Source organism: Pseudophryne corroboree, chromosome 1 (assembly GCF_028390025.1).
Source record: "Pseudophryne corroboree isolate aPseCor3 chromosome 1, aPseCor3.hap2, whole genome shotgun sequence".
Lineage (NCBI taxonomy): Eukaryota > Metazoa > Chordata > Amphibia > Anura > Myobatrachidae > Pseudophryne > Pseudophryne corroboree.
In genome coordinates, this window is record NC_086444.1 from 440,405,038 (window position 1) to 440,417,523 (window position 12,486).

Genomic DNA, 12,486 nt, shown 5'->3' on the forward strand with positions numbered 1-12,486 from the left:
CAGTCCCTCCATTGGTTGTCTATATTTTACCATATTCAATACTGTATAAAATACTTTTACTCACATATAAAGCTATATATTTAAACTACACCAACATATATCTCTTCGCTTATCTCAAAATATCTCCCAACTCGACCTCTCCACTCTGCACAAGATCTGCATCTCTCACCTGCATGGATCACTCGCTCCCATTCACAATTGCAGGACATTTTTCGGGCAGCACCCACCCAATTGAATGCCATCCCATGCATGATAAGAATTTTCTCTAGCCTCCAAACTGTCAAGCTTTCCCTGAAAACTCACCTCTTCAGGCGGGCCTATCAAATTGCTGGACTGCCCACATGACCTTCAGAAGCATTCATATTTAATTACATCCCGTCTGGACTGTCTTTGCAATCTGGTGGCACCGCTATGCAATAGATAGCACCTATCCTTGTGTATCCTTCCTAATTCCCTATAGATTGTAAGCTTGTGAGCAGGGCCTTCCTACCTCTATGTTTGTCTGTTATTACCCAGTTTGTCTTATCACTGTTATTTCCAATTGTAAAGCGCAACGGAATTTGCTGCACTATATAAGAAACTGTAAATAATAATAATAATAATAATAATAATAAATCCTCATGTGTGCCTCTTTCCCCTATGTCCCCATGTGTGCCTCTTTCCCTATATTGGGTTTCAAGTTAAAGAGACTCCCGCACCAGATTATAAATAAATGATACTATGTAGGGAATATTGATAACATAACATATTGTGTTGACCATAGAAATTTTTCAACACAAGTGTGTTAGAGTGGTGCTGCTTGTTGATATAAATGTACATATATAGGTTTAAAGAAGAAAAAGCAAATCAACTTTTAGTAGCAGCACTCATTCCCTTGATTCTTTTTTAATTAGAAATATAACAAATTCTGATATTTTATTAGAAATAATATAAAATATGAAAGATTCTCAATACCGACATGTGATATAAATGTGTTTATTATTACCACATATGATATATTATATGTCCCCTTATTATAAAGGGGCCGTGTAGAGTGAAATATTAAAACAATAGAGACAGAATACTATAAACCCTGACGAAGCTTAGCAAAGTGAAATGCGCATCGGCATCGCTGTGCGATGTCTGTATAAACATTAATTATGTATTAAAATCCTGTGTATATTTAAGATCATTAGAAAGGGTCACTATTTAGAATAATAGACACATGCTGGCATAGTATATATATGAGATAGGAGGGTTTCCTCTAAGTGCTAGCCACCTGTTAGATATCATGTTTATGAGAGACATACGGAATATTATGGCTCTCTTGTCAGTAAGGAGAGCAATTTGAGGTTGGAAATAAATCAAGCTTGATTGTAATAAGCTTTACAATATATACCAAAGTGTTAACTGTCAATGCGTGCCTATGCTGTTTAGGGCAATACCAGCCAGATATTCAGGCAGCAACAGGTGCTTGAATTGTTACATCATTATATGAGAGATCCAAATAAGCCATTTATACCTCTGAAAAATTCAGCATGCTCGATTTATTGTGAGCACACATCACTGGGATGATAATGAACAGTGGTTGTGTGAGGATGGGATTATTAACCCATGAATCATATGTGTCTGGATTAGCTGTGTAATCAAGAGAGCATTATCTGCAGTAGTATCAATATGTACATTTAAATCCTGTGTCTCCTTCTTATATAATCCAATAAAAAGGTGCTAAAGCAGGCTTAATTTTAAGATAGTACTGTATAAATTTGCAGTTTCATCAAGTATATTGCTGTAATAGCAGGATATCAATTAAGGGGTATTGGTCAGTGAGCATACATTCCAACAGGGGCAACTCATAATACCCAATGTCTAAGAACAATTTGTCAGCATGTGATCGTATACCGGCACCATTCAAGGCAATAAGAGCCTTGTATCTATAAATAATTAGACAGTTAAACTGTCACCCTTAACATTCTTATCACATTACTACATAGCAACAAATGTTGCATTGTGATTTACAGAATCAAGAATTCACTAGGAATGTTACAACACTGATACATTTGTAACCAATTAAAAACATCACTGGCAAAAGGAGTCAGTGGTTGTTCCAAAAAAATTATCTAATAATTCTTTGAATCACAGGTATTCATCGATTCACAAAATAAAGACAGCGTACTAGCATTTTCTTTTAAAAACATCTTTATTCACATAAATTTAATTTGTTTTTCTTACACGTTATTCTGTCTCTATTGTTTTAATATTTCACTCTACATGGCCCCCTTATAATAAGGGGACATATAATACATCATATGTGATAATAATAAAGGCATTTATATCACATGTGGGTATTGAGAATCTTATTCATACTTTATATTATTACTAATAAAATATCAGAATTTGTTATATTTCTAATTAAAAAAGAATCAAGGGAATGAGTGCTGCTACTAAAAGTGTATTTGCTTTTTCTACTTTAAACCTCTTTCCCTATATTCCCATGGGTGTGTGGGGAGGGTCAGTGTGGTATTTCTTGTGGGGGTGGTTATGCCATTTTCAGCCAGGTGACCCGGAAATTTGCTGGGTCTAGCAAGCCGGCAAATTTCCAGGTCTCCACTCCCGTTATGTTTCCCTTCACACATGCAGAAATCCCAGGTTGATGTGCATTCACATAAAAAAAAAACGGGATTCAGCTGGATGTGTGAAAGTGGTATATCAGCATGACATTTGTTGTGGAACGTGGTGATTGTCAGCATGGCATTTGCTGTGGGATGTGGGGAGGGTCAATGTGGCATTTGTTGTGGGACATGAGGAGAGTCAGCATGGCATTCGTTGTGGAGAGGATCAGTGTGGCATTTGTTGTGGGACATGGGAAGGGTCAGTTTGGTATTTGTTGTCGGATGTGGGAAGTCAGTGCAGTATTTGTTGTCGGATGTGGGAAGTCAGTGCGGTATTTGTTGTCGGATGTGGGAAGTCAGTGCGGTATTTGTTGTCGGATGTGGGAAGTCAGTGCGGTATTTGTTGTCGGATGTGGGAAGTCAGTGCGGTATTTGTTGTCGGATGTGGGAAGTCAGTGCGGTATTTGTTGTCGGATGTGGGAAGTCAGTGCGGTATTTGTTGTCGGATGTGGGAAGTCAGTGCAGTATTTGTTGTCGGATGTGGGAAGTCAGTGCAGTATTTGTTGTCGGATGTGGGAAGTCAGTGCGGTATTTGTTGTCGGATGTGGGAAGTCAGTGCAGTATTTGTTGTCGGATGTGGGAAGTCAGTGCGGTATTTGTTGTCGGATGTGGGAAGTCAGTGCAGTATTTGTTGTCGGATGTGGGAAGTCAGTGCGGTATTTGTTGTCGGATGTGGGAAGTCAGTGCAGTATTTGTTGTGGAACATGGGGAGGTCAAAATTGCATTTGGTGGCCTGAGAGGTTTGTGGAGGCATTTGCAGGGGAGACACATGAGTTGGTCCAAGTGACATGTGTAGGCCTGTGGTGTGGTCAGAGTGCCAATGAGTGTGTGTTTAGATTTGTCAGCACCAGCCTCTCTTCCCTTTCTCTGTGCCAGCCTTTCTGTCCTTGCTCTGTCTGCACTAGCCTCTCTGCACATCCTCTGACTGCGCTAGCCTTTCTTCCCTTCTGTGCCAGCCTCTCTGCCTATCTTTTGTCTGCGCCAGACTCTGCCCATCCTCTGTGTAATCCTTTCTGTATACCTCTTTCTGCCCGTCTGTTGATTGCGCCAGCCTGTCTTCCCACTGCCTCTCCCTATCACCCTCTCCCTGTTACCGACTGCCTCCCTGTCACTCTCTCCACATCACCCTCTCCTTGTCACCCACTGCCTGTCATCATCTCTCTCGTGTTACCCTCTCCATGTCACCCACTACTTGTCACCCTCTCCCTGTTATCCTATCTTTACTGTCACCTCCTGCTTGTCTCTGTCAGCCTGTGCCTCTGCCTCTCAATCACTACACATCACCCACTACCTCTCCCTGTCACCATCTCCCTCTCCCTGTCACCCTTTGCTTCTCCTCATAACCCACTCCCTCGCCCTGTCTCCATCTCAATGTCACCGACTGCCTCTCCCCAGCATCACTTACTGCCTGTCAGCTAATGGCTATCACCAACTTCCTCTCCCCAGTGTCACCCACTGTCTCTCCCAAGTGTCATGGGACATGCTGGAATTTGCCCAGTTGTAATGCATGCACAATATTGGTGGCATTGTCCGATATCACAAATACCCAGGAGAGTCTAAGTGGGGTAATCCATTGTGCGATAATGTCCCTCAGTTTCCATAAGAGGTTGTCAGTGGTGTGCCTTGTACTGAAAGCGGTGATACACAGCGTAGCCTGCCTTGGAATGAGTTGGCATTTGTGAGATGCTGCTGCTGGTGCCGCTGCTGTTGTTGTTGCGGGAGGCAATACATCTACCCAGTGGCCTGTCACAGTTATGTAGTCCTTAGTTTGCCCTGCTCCACTTGTCCACAGGTCCGTGGTTAAGTGGACAGTGGGTACAACCGCATTTTTCAGTACACTGAGGACACTTTTCTTAATTTCCCTGTACAGTCCGGGAATCATTTTCCTAGTGAAGTGGAATCTAGATGGTATTTGGTACCGGGGACACAGTACGTCCATCAACTGTCTAAATCCCACTGCACTAATGGCGGATACCGGATGCACGTCTAACACCAGCATAGTTGTTATGGCCTCAGTAAGTAGCTATGCAACATGGTGACTGTTGTCATATTTCATCTTCCTCTCAAAGGACTGTTGGACAGTTAATTGCTTAGTTGAAGTAGTACAAGTGGTCTTCTGACTTCCCCTCTGGGAGGACAATCGACTCCCAGCAGCAACATCAGCAGCGGCAGCAGTAGGCGTATCACTCAAGGATCCTCCGGAGGAATCCCGGTTAGGAGAGGACTCGTCAGTCATGCCAGTGGCATGGCCTGCAGGACTACTAATGTTCCTGACTGAGAAGGAAATTGACGTTGAGGGAGTTGGTGGTGTGGCTTGCAGGAGTTTGGGTACAACAGGAAGAAGGGATTTAGGTGTCAGTGGACTGCTTATGCTCTTACCCAAAGTTTCTGAACTTGACAATGACTTCTGATGAATGCGCTGCAGGTGACGTATAAGGGAGGATGTTCCTAGATGGCTAACATCCTCACACTTACTTATAACGAATTGACAAAGACAACACACGGCTTGACACCTGTTGTCCGGATTTGTAGAGAAATAATTCCACACCGAAGAGGTGGATTTTTTTGTATTATGCCCAGGCATGACAATAGGCTTTCTCCTCCCATGAACAACAACTGTCTCCACTGCTGCCTTATTCAAACAAACCACATTACCATCAGAATCCTCATCGTCAACTTCCTCCTCAGCGCCATCTACACCTACAGTATATCCTCCTCATCCTGGTGTATGTCTACAGTGACATCTTCAATCTCAATATCAGCAATTGGACTGGCGGTGCTCTTCCCAGCACTTGCAGGGTGTGTGCAAGTGGTGGTAGGAGCCTCCTCTTTCCATACAGTCTAGGGAAGGTCAGACCTAGACATCGCAACCACAGACACACTTGGACTCTCCTTGAGGATTTGTGATATCTCTGAATGCACAGTTGTATTTTCCTGTGCTTTAACAAGCTTAATTTGTTCAATTTTTTGAGAGGGAGGAGGGCTTCCATCCTCATGAGAAGCTGAGCCACCAGTCATGAACATAGGCCAAGGCCTTAGCCTTTCATTGCCACTTCGTGTCGTGAATGATAATTTTACGTTTCTCATCAAATAATTAATTTTTTTCTGATTATTAATTTTTCTTCTTGGATTTTACATGCCCTCTATGACATTGGGCATTGGCCTTAGCAGGCAACGTTGATGGAATTGCATCATCAATGTCATGACTGGTTGCAGCAGCATCAGCTTCAGCACTAGTACTAGGAACTGGAAGTGGTTCCTGATCTTCCACTATTTTTTCCTCCAAATTGTTGTTCTCCATTTCACTGGACAGTACCCCTTTATTATTACAGCACACAGAACAGTGCGCCTTTATTTTCACAGCACGCCTGTATACTTACAGTATACAGGGTCAGTGTAATGTTATTTGAACAGCAACACCCCTATTACAAGAGCAGTGTGCTTTTAATTTTTAACAACTGCACCTCTGAATTTTTACAACATACAGGCAAGCAGCACTCCTATATTTTACAGCATACAAGAGCAGTGTGCTTTTTATTTTTAACAACTGCACCCCTGAATTTTTACAACATACAGGGCCAGTGTAATGTTATTTGAACAGCAACACCCCTATAATTTACATCATACATGAGCAGTGTTCTTTTAATTTTCAACAACTGCACCTCTGAATTGTTAAAACATACAGGGCCAGCAGCACCCATATATTTTACAGCATACAGCAGTGTGCTTTTAATTTTTAACAACTGCACCCCTGAATTTTTGCAACATACAGGACCAGTGTAATGATATTTTAACAGAAACACCCCTATATTTTACAGCCTACAAGAGCAGTGTGCTTTTAATTTTTAACAACTGCACCTATGAATTTTTACTACATACAGGGCCAGTGTAATGTTATTTGAACAGCAATGCCCCTATATTTTACAGCATACAGCAGTGTTCTTTTAAATTTTAACAACTGCACCCCTGAATTTTTTTTAAGCTTACAAGGGCCAGTGTAATGTTATTTGTACAGCAACATCCCTATATTTTATAGCATACAGCAGTGTGCTTTTAATTTTTAACTACACCCCTGCATTTTTACAACACACAGGGCCAGCAGCACCCAATATTTTTCAGCATACAGAAGCAGTGTGCTTTTAATATTTTACAACTGCACCTCTGAATATTTACAACATACAGGGCCAGAAACACCCCTATATTTTCCAGCATACAGGAGGACAGTGCCCCTGAACCCTGTACAACACAGTGACAGCCAGGACAGCAACACCCATGTACAGCTGCAGCACATAAAATACCAGTGACAGCCTGGACAGCCGGGACAGCACCCCTAACACAGCACAGGTGCCCACAGTGACTGCAGCAGCACCCCTACAGAGCACACACTAACCCCTCCCAATGCCACCACCCACAGAGAGAGAGACAGAGGTCTGTTTCCCTCACTCTCCAAGTCTAGAGTGAAAATGGTGGCGAAACGCGGCTGTTTATATGGGATCCAAAACCTGCGAGAATCATGACATTTTTCCCTAAAGTAAATGTGGATTGTATTGAAATTAGTATCCATTTTATGTACCAAATGGTTAATTTCAATAGAATCCAGTATTATTTCAGAAAAAAAAAAAATTATATATATATATATATATTTTTTTTTTTACCTCAACAAGGGGAATACAAATGTGTCTTAGTATGTTGACTGCGATGTGTACACATCAAAGACCGTGTATCCCGCAGACCGTACCGTAGCACACTCCTGCTACACAGAAACAGAACGCCTCATGTGCGGACGCAGGCGGTGGAGAGCAATGTTCCCACTGCTCAGAGCGGTAAGGGGGAGCCAGCATTGGGGAATAAGCAGGGGTAGTGGGAGGCAGTGCTCCCGCTACTCGTAGTGTTTGCAATAAAGTTTGGACCACTAGCGGGTGTGCCCATATACTGTGTGAGACTGTGGCTGTATCTGCTTATGAAATGCTACATACAGAATATAGGCATGCCACATATCATTTTAATCAGCAGAAGCTGCTGATGCCCCTAGGCATATCAAATGCCCTAGGCAATTGCCTAGTTTGCCTATGCCTATGGTCGGCTCTGAAGTACAGGGTATATAACGGGAGGCATTTGCTTCCGCAAGGGGCTCGTTTGTGTTCACCCCACTGCCTGCATGTCAGTGGTCAGGATCTCGGCACCGGTATGCTGGGCGCCGGGATCCCAAGCGTTGGCATAACATACTACACCCTTATATAACATAGCTGCAACAGCAGACAACACAGAAATAATTGGGGGGAAAGCACCAAAATTTATTTTTATATATGCCCCCCCCCCCCACAACAACACATTCTGGCTCCCCTGAAAGATAGTGATAATGAATCTGATGAGGAGGAGAAAATACAAATTGCGGCTTCATGTGTGGAAGTGGGACAGGATCTGACAGTGAGGATGTTGATGATGATGATGATGATGATGTTGTTTGTGTAAATCAGACACCAGTCACTACAGTTATTGACCGTGATAAAAAAAAAGCCATTGCGATGCCTGGGCACAAGACTAAAAAAGCCATCTCTTGGGTGTGGGATTATTTTTACTCCACTCTTGACAATGTTTATGGAAGCATCTGCTCCCTTTGTGAGGCAAAATTTAGCAGACGTGTGAACGTTAGCCATCTAGGCACCTCTTCCATGTTACGTCATTAGCGGTGAAGACATGAAATTTATTGTACAAGATTATAATGCAATAAACACCGCATCATCAACATCCTCAGAGTAATTCTTAACGGAGAAAATCCTTCTAAAAATTGTTTTGTGGGTGCAAAAAACAATAATTTCAGCCACAAGTGACGGTCCCTGTCACTGAAATGATTTGTTTGTTAAACTGTGCATGTCCTGTTTTACCACTTGCCTGGTTGCATCAGACGCGACCATGCCTGCAAGTGCTTTATCTGACCTGGTCACACAGGATGCGACCAGTCAGATAAACAGTGTAAGCAGCGGCAGGGAAGGGAAATTTCCCTCCGCCGCTCTCAGTGGGACCGGAAGGTCCCTATGCCTTCCAGCACCCACCTCACAGTTTTGCTGTGCTGCTGATCATTGCTGATTGGTCAGCATGTCAGGATCCCCCAGCGGCTGCAGACAATAGCAGCCGCTGGTAAGTGTATATAATTGCCCCCAAGCAGTGCCGTTTCTTGCGTCGGGCGAGCCGTGCAACCGCACGGGGCGCCCGCCGCTGCACTTCTTCAGCACTAAATCCCCCCTCCCCTCTCCTCCCGAGTGCCCAGCTCGGGGGGGGCGGGGTTTCGTGGAATAATGCGTTTGCGTCGTGACGTCACGACACAATCGCGTCATTCCGCGAAACCCCGCCCCCCGAGCTGGGCGCTCGGGAGGAGGGAGAAGGGGGAGCCAAGCCGGCCGGCGCCGCGCAGACGAGGGAGAGGCGGCTGAAGAGTGGGAAGAACCGCTTCAAATGTAAGTCAGCCCCTCTCCCTCTCTCTCTCTCTCTCTCTCTCTCTCTTTCCCTCCCTCCCCCCTCACCACCACCACCTGCCGTACTGTGTAAATTGGGGACACCTGTCTTCGGAATGTGTAAAATGGGGACACTTGCCTGCTGTAATATGTAAAATGGGGACGCAGTCTGCCGGAATGTGTAAATTGGGTACTCTTGCTTGCCGTGATGTGTAAAATGGGGACACGTGCCTGCCGCAATGCGTAAAATGGGGACACTTTCCTGCCGTACTGTGTAAAATGGGGACACTTTCCTGCCGTACTGTGTAAAATGGGAGCACTTTCCTGCCGCAATGTGTAAAATGGGGACACGTGCCTGCCGTAATGTGTAAAATGGGGGCACGTGCCTGCCGCAATGTGTAAAATGGGGACACTTGCCTGCCGCAATGTGTAAAATGGGGACACTTGCCTGCCACAATGTGTAAAATGGGGACACGTGCCTGCCGCAATGTGTAAAATGGGGACACTTTCCTGCCGTACTGTGTAAAATGGGGACACTTTCCTGCCGTGCTGTGTAAAATGGGGGGACTATCCTGCCACAATGTGTAAAATGGGGGCACTTTCCTGCCACAATGTGTAAAATGGGGACACTTGCCTGCCGTGCTGTTTAAAATGGGGTCGCGTGCCTGCTGTAATGTGTAAAATTAGGCCTTTTTTTTTTAAATCCTGTGGTGGCCGTGATGATGAGATCAGATGAGGCCACGCCCATCTTAAAGCCGTGACCATTTTAACGAGGCCACGCCCCCTTGCCGGGAGCGCGCGCCTCCGGCGCGCTCATAGTTTTCCTTCTTATATCTAAGGGGGGGGGGGGGGCATTTTTTCTTATGTGAATATGGGGGGGGGGCGCATTTTTAAATCTCGCACTGGGGGCCAAATTGGCTAGAAACGGCCCTGCCCCCAAGCCACCCCCAGACTCCCCCCTTCCTATGTACCTGGCAGCTGTACGGGCTCTAAAAACTAAAGTCGCAATGTTACCAATGTTCTGATGGTCGCGGTGTTCTCGATTGAAGTTTTGATGTTTGAAAAAAAAACTATTTTTTAAAATAAAAATTAGAGATGAGCGCCTGAAATTTTTCGGGTTTTGTGTTTTGGTTTTGGGTTCGGTTCCGCGGCCGTGTTTTGGGTTCGAACGCGTTTTGGCAAAACCTCACCGAATTTTTTTTGTCGGATTCGGGTGTGTTTTGGATTCGGGTGTTTTTTTCAAAAAACACTAAAAAACAGCTTAAATCATAGAATTTGGGGGTCATTTTGATCCCAAAGTATTATTAACCTCAAAAACCATAATTTACACTCATTTTCAGTCTATTCTGAATACCTCACACCTCACAATATTATTTTTAGTCCTAAAATTTGCACCGAGGTCGCTGTGTGAGTAAGATAAGCGACCCTAGTGGCCGACACAAACACCGGGCCCATCTAGGAGTGGCACTGCAGTGTCACGCAGGATGTCCCTTCCAAAAAACCCTCCCCAAACAGCACATGACGCAAAGAAAAAAAGAGGCGCAATGAGGTAGCTGTGTGAGTAAGATTAGCGACCCTAGTGGCCGACACAAACACCGGGCCCATCTAGGAGTGGCACTGCAGTGTCACGCAGGATGGCCCTTCCAAAAAACCCTCCCCAAACAGCACATGACGCAAAGAAAAAAAGAGGCGCAATGAGGTAGCTGTGTGAGTAAGATTAGCGACCCTAGTGGCCGACACAAACACCGGGCCCATCTAGGAGTGGCACTGCAGTGTCACGCAGGATGGCCCTTCCAAAAAACCCTCCCCAAACAGCACATGACGCAAAGAAAAAAAGAGGCGCAATGAGGTAGCTGACTGTGTGAGTAAGATTAGCGACCCTAGTGGCCGACACAAACACCGGGCCCATCTAGGAGTGGCACTGCAGTGTCACGCAGGATGTCCCTTCCAAAAAACCCTCCCCAAACAGCACATGACGCAAAGAAAAAAAGAGGCGCAATGAGGTAGCTGTGTGAGTAAGATTAGCGACCCTAGTGGCCGACACAAACACCGGGCCCATCTAGGAGTGGCACTGCAGTGTCACGCAGGATGTCCCTTCCAAAAAACCCTCCCCAAACAGCACATGACGCAAAGAAAAAAAGAGGCGCAATGAGGTAGCTGTGTGAGTAAGATTAGCGACCCTAGTGGCCGACACAAACACCGGGCCCATCTAGGAGTGGCACTGCAGTGTCACGCAGGATGTCCCTTCCAAAAAACCCTCCCCAAACAGCACATGACGCAAAGAAAAAAAGAGGCGCAATGAGGTAGCTGACTGTGTGAGTAAGATTAGCGACCCTAGTGGCCGACACAAACACCGGGCCCATCTAGGAGTGTCACTGCAGTGTCACGCAGGATGTCCCTTCCAAAAAACCCTCCCCAATCAGCACATGATGCAAAGAAAAAGAAAAGAAAAAAGAGGTGCAAGATGGAATTGTCCTTGGGCCCTCCCACCCACCCTTATGTTGTATAAACAAAACAGGACATGCACACTTTAACCAACCCATCATTTCAGTGACAGGGTCTGCCACACAACTGTGACTGATATGACGGGTTGGTTTGGACCCCCCCCAAAAAAGAAGCAATTAATCTCTCCTTGCACAAACTGGCTCTACAGAGGCAAGATGTCCACCTCATCTTCACCCTCCGATATATCACCATGTACATCCCCCTCCTCACAGATTATCAATTCGTCCCCACTGGAATCCACCATCTCAGCTCCCTGTGTACTTTGTGGAGGCAATTGCTGCTGGTCAATGTCTCCGCGGAGGAATTGATTATAATTCATTTTAATGAACATCATCTTCTCCACATTTTCTGGATGTAACCTCGTACGCCGATTGCTGACAAGGTGAGCGGCGGCACTAAACACTCTTTCGGAGTACACACTTGTGGGAGGGCAACTTAGGTAGAATAAAGCCAGTTTGTGCAAGGGCCTCCAAATTGCCTCTTTTTCCTGCCAGTATAAGTACGGACTGTGTGACGTGCCTACTTGGATGCGGTCACTCATATAATCCTCCACCATTCTATCAAAGTTGAGAGAATCATATGCAGTGACAGTAGACGACATGTCCGTAATCGTTGTCAGGTCCTTCAGTCCGGACCAGATGTCAGCATCAGCAGTCGCTCCAGACTGCCCTGCATCACCGCCAGCGGGTGGGCTCGGAATTCTGAGCCTTTTCCTCGCACCCCCAGTTGCGGGAGAATGTGAAGGAGGAGATGTTGACAGGTCGCGTTCCGCTTGACTTGACAATTTTGTCACCAGCAGGTCTTTCAACCCCAGCAGACCTGTGTCTGCCGGAAAGAGAGAACCAAGGTAGGCTTTAAATCTAGGATCGAGCACGGTG